The 17,576-nt window shown below is 44.9% G+C and overlaps 1 protein-coding gene across 2 annotated transcripts in view; it reads right to left on the bottom strand.

The window, feature by feature from the left end:
- LOC133351433 (alpha-1,3-mannosyl-glycoprotein 4-beta-N-acetylglucosaminyltransferase C-like) overlaps positions 1-17,576 on the bottom strand; it is a 59,667-nt gene that overhangs the window by 15,942 nt on the left and 26,149 nt on the right. For both annotated transcript variants that reach the window (XM_061566638.1, XM_061566640.1), the window contains one exon: positions 620-682. The gene's annotated coding sequence lies outside the window, so the exon portion shown is untranslated. The remainder of the gene's footprint in view (positions 1-619; positions 683-17,576) is intronic.

Raw genomic sequence — 17,576 nt, 5'->3', positions numbered from 1 at the left:
TATGGGATATACGATTTGATTTCCGAAAGCGAAATATTACAATGCCACAATCAGATTTTTTCTTATTCAACGTTACATTATTTAATACGTGTGCGCTTACCGCAGTCGTAAATTTAATCGGGAAAACATTATGCTTACCACGGTGAAAGTGGTAAATAACATACTCGGATGTACTTGAAATCATCGCAGACAAATATCATGAAAACATTACATTTGGCTGGCGTGCACACCTTACTCTGCCGTGCATCTCAATTGTTCTGAGACTAGGCTCAAAAGAAAGCTGTCTCTGGTGTGGACCAATCAGTTTCAAAGACAATGCATATATTATCAGAGTACTTTTTTTTTGCATTCTGACCACAAGTATTGTGGTTAATGCAGACATGATTCCTTGTTAAAGGTTTCAGTTTGGTATCCAGTGAGGCCAGCGTATCATGGTTTGGTTCCAGCTCGGCATGGCCAATGGCCAGTGTAAATCCACTCGCTGGCTCGGCTCGGATGTGGCCAGTGGAAAAAGTGGCTATTAGTGTCACCTAGTGTAGTGGCTCCCACACGAATTGATCCCTGGATTATTGGTGGCGTTTACTGCACCGTGTTGAATGCACGAAGTTAGAGTGGTTACCAGCATAAGGTGCGGGAAGCAGATGGCTCCTTGGAACGATTTTCTGTGGTGCCACCAGGGGATCTGCCAAGCAAAGAAACAGAGACAATGCAAGATAGCACTGCAAATGCAATGCAGAGAGAATGGTGTTCTTGCACGTAGCGGTCAGAGGTTGCCCTTAAATATAAAGATGCTACGGTGGTTTTTTGAAAACTCCCCTTTTAATCTGCAGCAATAGATCACATCCTTACAAAGCTCACATTCACCCATTTCTCCTTGTTTATTGCACGGAGGGATAAAGGTGCAGCCCTCGAATTGCCAGCTCATACCACACTGCTACACTGCTAGAGGGGAATCCAGGGAACGCCTACTCGTCCATGCCGGCTCGACTATTATAGAAGGTCTTTGGATGCCGTCGTAGGGTAATGGTTGACAGACTGGACGTGCAATCCAGAGGTCGCCGGCTCGATTCCATCTCCCGGCACGGCAGTTGAAACAACGGCGGATGTTCGTGTAATCCCCTCCGCCTCTGTGCACCGAGCGGTATGAATGGATTCACGACAGTTGTTCGATTGGCAGGTCATTTGCAGAGGGGTAACAGTGTGGGTACTCCCATCTCTTCCTAATGTCTGGCCAAAAATACCGCACTTAGAAGAACTTCCAAGGGCAGTGTTCTCCATTGCAAGGCCCGCGGGCCAGAGGTCGCAATCGGGTACCCGATACCCGTACCCTACCCGATACCCGGCTACCCGTACCCGGCTGGGTACGGGTACGGGTACCCATTTGCGACCCTGGTGCGGCCGGGTACGGGTAAGGAAACAAAACCCGTTTGCGACCTCTGCCGCGGGCCACTGGAGGCCCCTGGACGGTTTTTAGTGCGGCCCCCGGCAATCCACAAATGTGAAAACACCCCTTGCAGGCGGTGTGGCGGCCCTCGCGCTGATGTTTTGTTATCGGCGAAAGTGGCCGCCCACTGAAAATGAGTGAAGAGCACTAGAGCTCTGTCTAGCGGAGGCCCTTTTGCCAGCAAAGTGGAGTTTGCAAGCGCTCGCTGCACCTTAACCATTTTACATTCGTAGGTTTCAGCTCTCGAGGCTGCCTCCCGTCCCCTTAGAGAACACAGTTGTATTCCGGCTGCAGTGGACAAACGTGCTGTGAGTTGCCAGTACGTTAAATCACTGTGCACACACAAAGTGCACAGGGGACTCGAAAACACTGTGCCTTGAAGCGGAGAGAAAATTTAATGGGATAACGTGACACACATTGCTGGGGCAAACGGCCAGAGCGGTTGTTTAATTACCATCTTTGTAGGTCACCCAGAATCTGTGATCAGCAACTGTCTTGAGAGTGAAATGCATTGCAATCGGCTCATGAAACTGCTGCGTAATTATACCGCGAATGGCGACGTAGTTCACGCCGTGGATAAATGGTGCGTGGGACTCATTAATTAAACCGGGGGCGAACGCAGTCGCAGTTAGTACCACATTTTTGTACTACATCAGTAGTAGTCATTCGGTGTTGATGTACAACTGCGCACGGGTGTTTCTACACGTGTGTGTTTGACAGTCCGACACAGAATCAGAATCTGTGTTTATCCTCAAGAAATCCGATGAACTATGAGGCTCTTTTTCACAGATGCCCAGTAGCCCAGCACAACAACAACAACAAAACACGATTGGAGTGCAATGTATAAGAAAGGTAAGCGAATCGCTTAAAATAAATACTTAAATAGATCAAGTATATAGGAACTAAGTGTAAAAGTATATCGTGCAATATTTGGGATCAAAATTAACTGTGCAGCATTTTACCAAAAAAAAATTACTCTGAATTTTTTCAGAGAGAGAGAGAGAGAGGATTAATTCAGAGGTACTAATCCAATGCATCAGATTATTGATGTCATTTTTAAAAATAGGTAAGAATTACCTTGCAAATGAGATGTTCCATCTCAAGGGATTATCCAGTTAAACAGATGAATACAAAATAACAGCTCAAAACGTGCACATATTTTGTCAAAATTGGTCAAAACAAATTATTATTCCACTTCGGCAGGCATACTAAATGCTAATATTTTACGTGAAATTAGGGATGAATTGCATCTAACTCTACTTGACTGGCCAAACCACCTGCTAATTCAGAAAAAACACAGGTCTATCTGTGAGAACGTCACATTGATATTCATCTAGTGATCCCACCCAATAAAAAAAGATCCACCTACCCTGGCTTCTGGCAACTGTATTGCGGGAGGCACGATGGCAAGCCGTTGATGAAATTAAGAAGTTGAACTGTATTTGAAATACAAGCAACGAAAATATACAATTATGGAACAGCAGTAATCTCATTGATATCTTGTAACCCGCATGCGTGGAATGAAATGCGCCTGAGAAGGTATAAAATGCGGATATCAAGCAATGAAATCAGTTCATGTACACGTACTAGGCACATTATTAAATCACGTGATTGTGAAGAGGTGGTGGAAGCTTGGGGTGGCCTTCATCCAGCAGTAGATTGACCATGCCTGATGATGATTATGACCAAGGACTACTTGCAGATACCAAGATTTAAAACAAACAAAAATATTGCGTAAAAAATTCTCGCCATATTAGATAAGTGCATTTCGGCGTCACATTGAAAAATTAATGTAGCCGTGCAATATTATTAATTGCGACTGGCTGTAATGTGTATAATGCATATGACTGATTCCCCGCATGTAATTGAATTGCTGATTACATGACAAGTCGTGTAGCTGCGAGCATCGCAAAACTACAATATAGGTCTGCCAATTCGCCCACGGTAATCGAAAGATAATAACTGTATTTGTTTCTAATTAACAGGTTGAGTAGAAAATAATGACTCGAAACTCATGCAACCAAGGGTTGCCTGGGAATTACGGGAATGGCAGTTTAGTGGTAGCCACCCTATTACAATAGAACATTGCAGCTTTCACGGACACGACTCACGAAAAGGATGCACCTACACGTTCACATTTTGTTAATGGGGCCCACTCAGGGATGGCTTTGCTTTTGAAAAATGTCCAAACGTGATCTATGTTTAGTTTCGGGATATTGAACGTTAAAGACTGAGTTTTCACTGCCCATCCTCTATGCGTTTTGAGTGCCACGCAGTGTGTGCAGAGTGTGTTTATTAGGAATGTTCCTTGGTGTTCTGGTTAATCCTCAAAATTTATTGGTGGCCGAGGATGCCTCCCGCGCCGCGAAGGAGAAGGGGGCAGCGCTCGTCATAGCTGTCCCAAAAGGGCAGCTTTTAAGAGCTTTTCTCATCCGAAAAATCCACAAAAATGTAAAAATTTAACCGAGGCATGAAATGTTATGTATGTACGTACTACGTTGAACTTCTTTCGCACTGTACGTAGTCAACCACGCGAATAGGAGGTTCAGGGAAAATCGAAGGTGCTTGAGGCGTTCCAACAAAAAAAAAGTCAGTTTTAAAATCCTATATATTAAGTTCACTTGCTTGCTTGCTTGCGCGCTTACGACCGTGCAAATCTTTCGGTCGTTTTTTAACCCACTTCCCGTGATCCAATCGAGCTGACATTTTGCACACAGACTCGTTGTGCGTGACAATTTATTTTCGTGACTTTACACTTTTTAGGAATTTTTTTAAATATTTAATTACCAATTGCTAAATGGTGGCGGGCAATCATCTGACCCATAGGTGGCAGCCATCTCAAGCCAGAGGACGAGATGACTCTAGCCGCCACGCATATAAAGGATTTATAGTGAAAAACCTTGTTTTTACGGGTTTATTTTTTGGATAGATCAGAAAATAAAATGTCACAGAGAATGATGTCACTTCAACGATCACGTGTGTGTACACATTTCGCGCCAATGTGCTGTCGTTTGGCATCAATCGGGTGACATCACTCTGGTTAGCACAAAGATGAGTTAAATTAATACATGATTTAAAGTATCTTAAAATTCACAAATCTGCATAACATTGTCATAAAAAATCCGAACGTATATAAAGTGGGGAGCAGTGGTGCAGTGGTTATTGCACTGTGATACGAGGCTAGTGACATGAATCTGATTCCCAGCCACTGCCAACATCAGTGGCAAGTGATTTTCCTAGGTGCCACCTTCACCAACCTGCGCTGATCAGCATGGTGAAGTATGGTCAAAGAACGCTCATAACAGACATGGTGTGGCAAGGCCTTCATCCAGAAGTGTATTGAAACAGGGGCTATGAATTATCATTATTATATGCATACATTAATTTGCGTGCTGTATCATACAAACCGAACACCAATAATGCAATAAATTCACACACATGTGGAAAACTGAATTGAGAATGAAAAGCTAAATGCCGATGTGCCTGCAGAAGACAGTGTTGAATGAGTGTATTTAGCACAAGCTGAAGAGGTCAAATAAAGCATTAAATAACGTGAGCTTTGAAGTACACTGAGAGGAAGATACTACATTGTATACCAGGTAAGGCCCACTGAGCTATATAGCTCTTTTTCAGAAGCGACCTGGCCACAAATGATAGCTTACAAAGTGGCTTATCATGTACAAATGCATAATAATAATAAAATAGTTTTGTGTCATTAATGCAATTGCTGCACATTAGTTATCCAGTTCCGTACAAAAAATGAAATAAAACCCCACTACTTAGAAAAAATTATAATATATAAATAACGAGAAAAGATGCATTTAAGAAAAATGTATCACAGAGAAAATAAAAAAATAAATCCATTCGGTTTCCTATACCCAAGACCACAATCCCAATATTTGGAGGGGTGGTGGAGTGGCCAAAAAAGTTACGAGCCTTTAGGACAATAATGTAAATGCCTATTATCCAGCATATGCCAGGACAACCAAATACTCTAAACGCATGTTTCTGAATGTGGAGGAAAAAATCCATACGACCACGGGGAGAACATGCAAACTCCAAATATATAGGCGTTAGGGTCAGGATAAACCCCCTGACCTCCTGCATACCAGCCGAGGGAGTTAACATCGCGCGACCCCGGTGCCTAATGTTGCAGTCAGTCTACTTCCAGGCATAGTCCCTGAGGGCCCGATGATGGCCGATGGGCGAAGCTGGTGACAGGATGGCAACCAAAAGTGGTGAAAATTCCCAGGGAGATTGAACATGGCGGAGGTGCGATCAGGTCACGTGCCAGAGGCAGATGGATCGCGGAATCTCAGCGGCGCGAGGAGACAACAACGGATGTGAGGAGGGCTTCATTCAGCAGTGGATAGACCAAGGCTGATGACGATCACGATCAATATTACTCTTCAGAATGAACTAAAAAATGTGAGGTGTTCAATTATTTCATGGTCGCGTAACACTTTTGGTTAATCCTCTCATATATTAAAACACGGGTCTTAATTGTAACAACAAATTTAAGTTCTCCATCATTATTAAAATACTAACGGCAATTTTCCAAACACTGCCCTTATTAAAAGTATGTAAACGGAGATACAATGTAATCAATATTCTTCATGAACTCTCATAAACTCTCATAAGCAAATGCTAAAGGCAGCATGCGAGTCGCGATGCAAACATTGGGATTTCAGTCCCGTACCCAACATCGTCACAAACTGTGACCAAATGACCCAGAATGCGTCTCATCTTATCGTATCTCAGAAGCTAAGCAGGTTTGAGCTTGAATATTGCCATCGGCTTTCGAGGCGAGGTGATGGACAAGGGGGCAGAGCAGAACAATCTATAATTGTATTGTATTTCTATGCTCCCCCCACAAGCAAAGGATGCTGCACAGCTGATGCAAGACAGAGGTGGAAATGACCCCATTCGGCCTCGTCACCTCTAAAGAGAAGAGCTACGGAAACTGAAGAAGACGGAGACTTCTATGACCCTACATCAGGGGTCGGGAACCTTTTTGACTGGGAGAGCCATAAAAGCCAAATATTTCTAAATATATTTCATTGAGAGCCATGTCTTACTTTTAATGCGACTTTTGGTGCTGCGTGGTTTTGCTGATGGCCTTGTAGTCTGGTTCATACGTGGTGAGGTTGAGCTTCGTGCAGGCGTGACCCGTGAAATTTATCTTCAAAACTAATTTCTGTTTACTTTTAAATGACACAGTATTGTTAAGCAATATCACAAGTATTTTAAAATCAGTTCCAAACTGATTTTTTTTATTATTTTTTTTTCAACTCCAAATTGCCTGGGAGCCATATGCCGTCACCGGAAGAGCCATATATGGCTCGCGAGCCATAGGTTCCCGACCGCTGCCCTACATAAATATCGCTTCCTTCACCAAATCACCCACGTGATCCTGCAAGTCGCCCCCCACCCCATCCGGTAGTGAATTGGGAGCTATAGGTGAAATGTGCCTTACAAATGTTAAATATTATAGTTATTACTACTATTAATACTACACACAATGGGCTGTGCATTGTCCCGGGGTGGTTACTGTAAGAGAATGTTGGGTTCGTTGATTAAAACTAAAAAACCTGGCTTACCCTTTAAGTCTTTGTGAGCGATTTGACGCACGGCTTGCGTTTCCTGCTTTGTTGAGCGTTGAAAAGACACCAAAAAAACAACTCCTGATGCAGAGGCCATGGCAATGGAACTTTCGATGGCAATTATCTCCCCAGCAGGCAGGCGAACTGCCGTAACGAGACTGCGCCCTTAGTTCTTGCGTGGCGAGGTTACGGTGAGGTCGTACAGAAAATGAATGCTCGAATGCACGTGTGAGCCACACGTTCACGTGTGAGCTAGCCCTTTTCATTGCCAACGCACCTCTGATGAGCACGGTTGGCTACGTGTTGTTGCCAGTGCCGTATTAAGCTAGTGCGGGGACTGTAGCATATGTTATAAAGTGGCCCTAAATATAAAAAACACGTAAATATAAAAAACACGCATTTTTTAAATTTGCATAGTAAAGTAATTGTATTTTTTCATTTGCTATACAGCCAGATAATACGACAAATCGCTAACCTTAAACACCCAGTCGTTCATAAAAGTTGAAGGTGGTATAGTACTATAGTAATAGAGCAAGTGCAGAATCACTGAACCGGAATTGATAGCTCGAAATCATTTAGTGCATTGCCCATGAAAGTGCGGGGCCCGTAGCTACATGTGTAGATACTTTTGCTACGAGGATAATGCGGTACTGGTGGCTGCTCAAACAAGTTCAACGTACACACAATGATTGCACCTGAAGTGCCGTACACTTTGCATGCAAAGGAAAAAACAGCTTCAATATATTGTAAATAAACATTCTACCATGCATGTACAAAAATATGCAAAAAGAGGCAACTTAAAGTCATTATAATTAACGGAAGCTGGGCTATGTATGTCACATTTCCCCCACCGCATTTGTTGCGGGGAGGGGGGGGGTAAAAAAAAACCCACGACTGCGCCGATTGCAGTGACAGCCAATGTGGAGTTGAATAAAAGGGCACGAGGTTTTGTTTTTAAATTGGGCCAGCGTTCCATCGTCTGTTGAGCCTCCCGCCGCAAATGGGGGGGGTGGAAGAGAAAAAAATCATCGCCGATTATATTCACGAGGGGGAAGTCAACCCTCTGCTCAAGCAATGCACGCACTCCTGCATTCGGCCCGTAACTGCCAATGTCACCGTGCCACTGTCAACGCTTCGTGGAAGAACACGTGTAGCTTTTTTCTCACCAACACCCTATTATTATTATTTCAAGTAGTTTTCTTCCCCCCGAATATTGCATCGAAACGACACACAGTAGAATGCGGTGGCCTGCGTGGGGTTAGACATTTGAGAAGATAACAGCGCCGAGATGACCTCCTCCGTATGATACGTTGCATCAGTTTGAGCCTACATATGTTTCTGAGAAAATATTGAAGCAAGTTCATCATCACCACCATTATCCATGCCCAATCCACTGCTTGACTTCGGCTCCCCAAGGCACCAGCACCTGTCACACAATCCGGCGATCTAATAACACTGGTCAACACACTTTTTCTGGCATAAGGTATTCCAACGGTCTTAAGGTAATTTTGGGGTGCTGATTCTAAATCTGGCATCAGTTTTTGTCTATCACATCAGGTTTTTGAGATATCAAATATTGCATTTTCAATAAAAACTGCAGAAGAAAAATATTAAATAAATGTGGATATCTACATAAAATTATATTATAAACACACTCTCCTAAAAACACAGCACCATATTTTAACACTAAAGCAGTCACTGACTCGCAACAACTTGCAATCATAAGTGAAAGAGTTAATTTCGGGTAAAATCAATGAAAATGGGGTATGCCGATAGCATAAAAATGAGATGTGATAGAGCAAATCTGAGATCAGATTTGGAATCAGCACCCTGAAATTAGTCTAAAACAGCTGCAAAAGTCCAGGGCAGAATTTTTTTTTTGTTGACCAGTGTAATCTGCCTATCGCCTGCAAATGTACTGATGTCAACGCTCCGTCGACTCAGTGGATGCCCGATCGAATGCGTTTGATTCCTTCTGTATGTAAGTGCCATTAAACAGCACGTGGACTGCTTTAATTCGCAGTATTGTTTTTAATTCAGGGAATAAATATGTATATTCTGCTTCGTTGATCATGTTGTTGGTTCGTTGGGCTGGCGCATTGGACGGTAGAGTTGGTGGCTCGTGAAGGACACTGCTGGGCAGTGGGAGGCAGTCGCCCTCCAGCAAAAGAGCGGAGGGCGGGAGGAGCGACGCTCACAACAACGAGCGGAGCGCCGTGCGGCTAAAAACACACTCAGCAAGTTGGCACAGCGAGGAGCACGGGCGGTGCATCTGCCAGTCATCTCAGTCAGTCAAACCGTGGCACCTGGGTCTGTACCGTGACCTCCTGGCAGCAGGGAGTCTCCTACAACTGTGTAGTGGGTTCGAATTAGGTGCACACACACAGCTTGGAGGCAACACTATTTATTAAACGGTAAGTAATATAACACTGTACATGAGGTGGTGACCACCTTCCTCAACTCACTAATCACTCTGGAACACGACACAGAGTGGACCAGGCAGGCGACGGGCTGCCTGGCCCAGGACGACGATCCGGGACTTGAGGACGAATGATGTCTTCTTCACTTCGGAGTTCAACAGCCTCGTTCTGCGTTCACACCCCGCTTATATCCCCTTCTCAGGCCACGCCTCCCTTCCCCCACCTCAAGGGAAGGTCTGGGTCCCTCCACCACGTGACCCCCCTGGCACCCCCCTTGGGGCCCCCAGCCCTCGTACGGGCCGACACAGTAGTGACGGCCTATGTCACTTCAACTGCACCTAACTGGCCTCAAGGTGCCCTGAGCCCAGCACGAGCGCGGCGGTGATGTCCCCGCCGCTTCTTGATGAACGTCGTCGATCGTGATTGCCTGTTGCAGCGGTGTGCAGAGCGGTTAGTGCGGGGCGCTATGCATCCGCAACAAAAAAATCAGACGTGATCGACTACAAATGAGTGAATAAGAAACTTGATTTGAAGCTTTCGTGACTGCAGGAATTCCTCTTTGGTTTTTTGCGGTAAAGTCACGTAGAAAGAAAATAAATGTAATAATAGAATACGACGTTTCGATTGCAACACAAGCAACCGTCATCAGGTAGAACTAAATTCGAGAGAGAGACAAAACACAGCCACGGAGACACACAGACAGACACATAAGCAGAGAGATAGACAACACAGAGACACAGAGAGAGAGACACACAACATAGACACACTGTAGTTGTTCACTGATGCATGTGATCGTCTCACGGATTTGTCTGTGAATTGGTCGAGCACTGCTCTTCTCTGCTGCCTTGTGCGTTGCATCCTTTTCCGCTCTCGTCCTCCTCCCCCCCCCATTTCTGTGTTCGTGTGATCCACACGTCAAGGCCGATTGTAAGTGTGGTCGGGGCAATTGATTGAAGACCGATTCGGATAAAAAAATAACGAACTTAGCAACTAAAGCTGCGGCCAGACGGAGCACTTTGAAAATAAAAACTGAACTTGATAAGGAAAAGCAGAATATCAATGAGCGGAAGAAAAATAAATAAATTAACAATCCCCACCACAGGAGGACACTCGATCAAAACTGCGGACACACGCAGATCAGCATAGGTCACCGTTCTCATCTCTGCGCATATCCAAATAAAAAGCCACAACATGTTGATATTTGCGTTAGTGCCTTCGATTCTAACGAAGCTGCCACCGCTGCAGCTTCTCTTCGCTTGCCCCGTCAACCAAAGCAATCCCCCGGGCCCCCTGCTCGCCACCTCGTGCGACCCACCGACAGTCACACGTTGTGTAAATTCCTTCGTATTGACGCCACGTGCGACATAAGGCAAACATAACAATATGTAAATGCGTCGCTTAATTCTCGCCGCACCATCCCCATTAAACGTCAGGCATTAAAGGACATATGGTAATGCGTACTGTGCGATGAAAGGCTAAATGGCAGCTCGCCTGTTTCTCTCCAAGCTCCCGTGCCATTATTGGCTGTGTGGGCAGATGTCATGTTACGAGTGTCGGACACAGCCAGCAGGAATACATGAAGGCTGCCTGCAGATAACTAACCGTCCAATCTCGCCATCCACCGCCCAACCCTATCTCCGCTCCTGACACGGTGCGCCCTCAAAAACCTCCGCCCCCCCCCCTTCCCAGCCCTCCATCTCCAAGAGGCGCCCTTCGCAGACGACCCACACACAAGGCTTTGTTGCGTTGTGCATCAGTGGCACACGAGCAGAACTGTAAAGTGTGTGCAGGCATTAAGAGGGTATGAGGTTTGCAAGCTGGTAGATTTTTTTTTTTGCATTTAAGCATCAACCCTCCCTTATTCATCATGATCCACTGCTCCGGATCATAAATAATGTAGTATTTACAGATTTAAGAAAAATCTATTTATCTTCTTGTCTCCCAATCTATCTGCCAACCTGTATTAATTATGTATGCATGCATGAATGAATGTAAATTAATGCTGCTTCAGTAGTTGAATATTGTTATGTAGGGTATATATATATGTGCGCCCGTTCTCAAATCGATGCTGCATGCATGAAAGCTTCACCAAACTCTAGCGATTGTGGGCGGGCTGTTTTAGCATACTTCACCAGGACCGGACGAGATATCGCTCGCCACGGATGTTAGCCGGGATCGGAAATCAAACTCGATTCGCCTGGTTCACAGCGCCGTGCGCTACCACAAAAATATTCACGCTTAAGCAAGAAGCCTGCGTCAACACAAGTACGCGCATAGGGTGGGTGTCTACGTGCTCATAATTGGCTTTGTTCAACAGAATTGCACGCGTGTGCAATGATACGTCAAAGTTCTCGTATTAAGCGCACCCTCGTGGATGTAAATATGGACGAGCAAATTTCAATTTAAAGCTTTCGTGACTTCTTGGTGCTTTCGGTAAAGTCACGTAGAAGGGAAATAATAAAGTAATAAAAATAAAACGTAATCAAATACAATTCTCACGACGTTTCGGCCACAACGAGGACGGCTGCTTGCGTTGTGGCCGAAACGTCGCGAGAATTGTATTTTATTATGTTTTATTTGTATTATTTTATTATTTCCCTTCTACGTGACTTTATGGACAAGCAGTTATAATTGAAGAAGATAAGGCGATGGCTGCAGGTAGGCACTGCAGGTAGGCCCTTCGGGCATACACGGCGTGCTTAAATGTTTGTTTAACACTTGTATGGCACTATCGGAAATAAATAAAAAAGTTCTCGGAAGTGTTAACATTTTTTTGAAGCATCCTGTACATTTAAATGGGGCAAATTGCCGTATTGATGTTCTGCAGCTGTATCGTCAGGCTGCTAAGCGTTGGGTTAGCTCACCATCTTATCTCACGCCTTTGGGAAATGACAAAGTTTCATTGTGAGTACCGTTATCAGTCATGTATACACTCGAAGTCTTGTTCTGTTTGGGTCATTACTGCACTCCCCTGCACTCATTTGTTAAGATGTGTCTGATTTGGTTATGTAAACATCCAACAACCGACCCTCCGCTGCCAATCCCCTGCTCAACGACGACATCTCCAGCCCAGTTCAACACGGAGGCTTTCGCGACCAATAACTTCCATAATAAAAGTGTTTTTTTGGGTGAGATCGCGTACCCCACGCCGCCGTATCGGTCAGGGGGTGATTTATTTTACCCATATTTCACCACGCTGATCAGTGCTTGGTTGGTGAAAGGTGGAGACTTGCAGGACTGGTTCACATATCCCTCACCGCTGACGTTAGAGGCGTGGCAAGGAATCAACCTCACTCTTTTCCCACCAACTCCCATACCTCATTTGTATACATGTGTTTACATATATACGTTATCTAATTTCCAAATTCCCAAAAGCAGAGTTAATTTAACGTTATGCCCTACTATGTCCACAATCGCCCATGTAGATTTGGGAACTGTCTTAGGGAATAATATAAAGGTGTAACCCCAATGTATCTGTATATGGGCACATCACAGTTAGTCAATCGGCTAGTCTCACGTGGTGTGGAAAAGTTTGGGTTTTGCCAGCTCTGCCAAGGCACCGTGGAAAGGTAGGCCAAATGCCCTCCAGAGGCTTGGCTCTCCAACACATCGGTGTGCTGTACTAGTAGCAAATTGGCATGTTCTGTTTACGTGACAAACCACACTAATTGGCTGCGTCGGGGGGCGGCTGGTTTAATGACACATTTATATATATTTTATATATATTTACGCGATCTAACCCAACAACACATGTATCATGGATGATATCGGTTGCGAAAGCCGACTCCGTGTTGAACTCTCAAGAGCTCTCTCCCATCAGCAGTGGTGTGAGCAGGCAATTACAGCGCTGCACCTTTAACCTTTGCCCGATACGTCTGTAATGACAATAGAGCCTGCATGCGGTGTGAGGGGACGAGTAGCCACGGTAGGTAGTGACAGGAAAGTCAGCCGACAGTACGAGGGGACTGGTGGCCACGGGAGGTAATGGCAAGGGAGTCAGCTGTGAGTGCGAAGGGACTTGTGGCTACGGGAATGTTCGAGAAGGGAGCGTGGCCAGGTGACGGAAGAGGACGGTGGAGTCTGCCGGTGGAGCGGTCGTCCAGAGTCAGCGAGAAGGATCGAGAAGGGGGACGTGGCCTCGTCTCGGTATATAAGGGGGAGATGCGCGCAGGAGACTCGGGGCTGTTGCGGTGGGAATCTCCGCCTGTTGCGGTACCTCAAGAGAAGTGTATCAACTCGTCATTACACGTATGCAGCAGTGCTCATCACTCAGCAGCGTGAGGGCCACCACACCGCCTACAAGGGGCGTTACCACATACTGTGTATTGTCGGGGGCTGCACATCAGGGGGCCACATTAAAGGCCACCAGGAGCGGCCAGTGGCACCGCAGGCCCTGCAGTGAAGAACAACTGCGATGCAATATTCACAGCGCGTGAACCTCAGGATCGGGTCGTGGTCGGAGCGTGCACGATCCCTGAACCGTCTGATCGGCCGGTTGAGAAGATCGTCTTTGATGAGAATGAAAATCGGATTTTTACCAAATAGTAGTTTAATCAGGTTTTGCCGGATCTAGTCACGAAAAAAAACGATATTGATTTTGTGCACGGGGAAAGCAGTTAAATCCATGAAATATATTCCGTGGCCGTCATACACATAACGGTGTCTAATCACACTAAATGCTTATGTTTGTATATTAACTTTCCAGTTAAATTGTGGATTATAAAAAAGTTATAAGAAGAATACGCAGTAAATATCGAATATCAAACAGTATTTTAATTCAACAATTTTGAATTTAAGAACACTATCTCTGATTTGTTAATTTATATATATATAAAAAAATCACTATCTCCCACATGATGAATAGATTTTTCACGATTCAGCATCGCACGTGCATCCAGTAATCCACTGTTTTTGTCAAATTTTTACTGTCAATTTTGTTCTGTCCCTTCGCTTATTTTCCTCCCATCCATGGGGCTTAATGCAACACTTTCACACAAATGGTGTGGATCCTAAAAACACTGCCATTGATTCCCCACACAACACTCAATTACATGCATGTATAATCCAATCAAACGATTCACGTTAATGAATCGATCTGAGCCTCTGATGCAATTACAATTGGATTCAAACCACGCTGGATTTGACCGACCGGTCGATCCTGATCAATTTCCAATAATTGTGGGTCAGGCTATGCGTTTTTTGTCAGTCAGATATCCGATACAAAACAGGCACACGATCGGATGAAAAAAAATCACGCTAACCACACATCCGTAATGTATACATTATTAATGTGTGACATTCCCCACCTCCATATGGATGACTGTGGACACAGCAGGGCACAATGTTTTGGCAAATCTACTTTGGGGAATTTGGGACTTACATGAAAATGTTGTATATGTGGAACACAGGCGTACAATAGCAGATGAGAGATCTGTGTATACAGTGCTGTATATACACACACACAGAATCCACAAACAAGCCAAAGTGGAAGAAAGCTGATTGTTGCTGCACCACAGAGGCAATGAGATGACGGATGGAACCGGCGAGATTTGAACCCAAGATGTGAGCGCGTCGAAAATCAGAAAGAAATAAACAATTACATTCAGGAGGGTTTGAAACCACGACAAAAAAAATAACTACAGTATTCCTTGCGTAACTGCACTCACTCACGTTCTACCTCTTCAAAAAAAAAACCACGAGGAATTGAAATAGGCTCACCCTTGATTAAATATAGATTTTAGGCGATTGACAGCATGACAGTGTCAGCATTACAACTTGCGTGGCCCAGCCGGCACGTGGCTCGCAAGCCCCACAACGAGCGCGATCACTGCCAAGGGCGTCGGTGCACCTATCCGCTCAGCACGCACGTGCACGCGGGCCGCTTCGTTTGTTTTTTTTTTGGGGTTATTTTACGAAAATAACTTGCGTCGCTCCGCGCTGCCACAGATTGCGCACAGGCTCATTTGCCGCTGACGCTTAGAGCTGTTGAAGGCGGTCACGTATCTCGTATTGAGTGCCCTTGCTAACAAACAAACAAAAAAACATCTGGTCAATCCAGGCAAACATTCGCTTGATCATCGTGCGAAGGTCGAAACCGGTCCAGAGTTTGCTTGCTGTAAATAAAATTCTGCTCGATGAAACCAAGAGACTGATGGACTGGAACACATTTTGGTTTTATATATCAGAACAGAGTTCAGCTTATGTTTGCATTACGAATGCACAGACACGGCATCGCACGGCCCCTGCACGTATCAGAACTGCTCAAAGAGTGGGAATTACGTGCGCTGAGGTTTCCTCGTGCTCAGCAATGCTCCGTCCTGACCAAGAGACATGTGGCTACATTGAGTGTGCGCCCCCCTTGCAAAGGGAGCAATTGCTGAAAACACAATTCTAGCGACAACGACAGAGCCAAAAACAAATGAGAAAGCCAACCGTGACTGCCCGCGTGCAGAAAAAATAAATTCGCGAGTCACTGTGCAACGCTATTTGGAAGCCTTACCACGCGACTTGTGAGTGAATCAAATGGGTGAGCCATGGGCAGCGAGCGATGGACTGAATCTTAAAAAATCTCTGGTTGTCATGGAAGCGAACTCACACTGCTCGTGCCGCCAGCCAACACGGTATCCCACCGCTACAGCCAAAGTCTCCCGCGGAAACAGAACACAGAAAGTGAATGATCATTGTACACGAAACCAAAATGAGTACGTCTGTTTGCTGTAATGAACCGCACGCAACATTCGCTGCCGTTAATGAGCCTCGCTCTCCACAATGTATAGCATTTGACAGTGAGCTGCGCGCGATCTTTAGGCAACAGTAGCAGAGAGAGAGAAATTAGCAAACAGCAGTGGATGTTTGGTTAACGTCGACTGACAATGAGCAGCAGCATTGCGAGCTGCACGCAGCAGGAATCAGCTGCCACTTAATAAATTTTGTAAAAAAAAAAAACACACGACCTTCAAATAATACCTTGAATCACAGTTGCGTAATTCAACATCCACTCCTTGTGATAAGATTTGATTTTCATTTTTTCTTGTTTGTCTTTGTCCCCAAATTGTATCCCGACTGTGCTCTCAGTGTCGAGCCATGAGAAAAAGCATCGTGACTCGAAGGTTCCAGATCTCTCTCGCAGTGCCGCGCAACCGTTTGCATCACAAAACGGCTCACGGAACTGGATACCACAGAGCTCTTTCTGAAATTCATTCACATGACCTCTGATCCTTAGCTTGTGACTCGCTCTCCCACTAAGAGTAATGCTCGTCTCTCAGCTACGATTTAAATAGAATCCACCTGCACGGCACCAACATTTCCCATATATTTCCTTGCATATGCGCTGTTGCCTTTTCTTCAGCATTTGTTTTCAGGTTATGCCTATAAGCGCCAAGGTGGTGAAATGTTATCTCCCTCCCCTGGTATACAGAAGGTCGAGGTTTCGACCCCAGATGTTGACGATGCCTGTTGTATATTTGGAGTTCCCTTGTGGTGGTGGTGTGGATTATTCCCTGGGTTCCTTCGAGTTTACCCTCCACATTCAGAAACATGCATCTAGATTACGTGGCTTGCTACTATAAATTACAATGTGTGATGATGATATAAGCCATTTCTATGAGTTATCATCACGTGTGGCCAGGTCGCCACTGAAAAATAGCTAACAGCTCAGTTGGCTTTAGCTGGTAAATAAAATAGCTTGGTTCATGTGAAACACAGCAAATTGATAAATTGGTAACGGTCTGAATAAATGGTATGGTTCGCGACATTTTCAACAGCTGCAGTCAAATAAGCCACAATGTTTCCCCACACCAACAAAATCCGGCTTCACATCGGCAAAAGGGTGCAGTTATGCTGCTCGCATTTTGACATTCTCCGAGCAGATAACACACTCTCTCTCTCTCTCGAACTGATCTAACAATTTACACATCAATCCAGCCGACAGGCCACCTTTTGAGTACAAGGGTCACGGAGTTTAAATGTATAATTATTCACTTGGCTGATGGTTGAAAAACATTAATTATAGTGAATAAGCTGTCACTTTTTGACAGCGTGCATTGCTTTTTGCTCCTCTGCCATTGGAGTCGTATTTTTTGTTGTCGTTGCTGCTGCACAACATTGTGA

This window comes from Lethenteron reissneri, chromosome 37, assembly GCF_015708825.2.
Source record: "Lethenteron reissneri isolate LAM-NWPU_2019-01 chromosome 37, ASM1570882v1, whole genome shotgun sequence".
NCBI classification, from domain to species: Eukaryota; Metazoa; Chordata; class Hyperoartia; order Petromyzontiformes; family Petromyzontidae; genus Lethenteron; species Lethenteron reissneri.
Note: the sequence above shows the minus strand (reverse complement) of the source record. Positions and strands in the feature narration are given on the sequence as shown.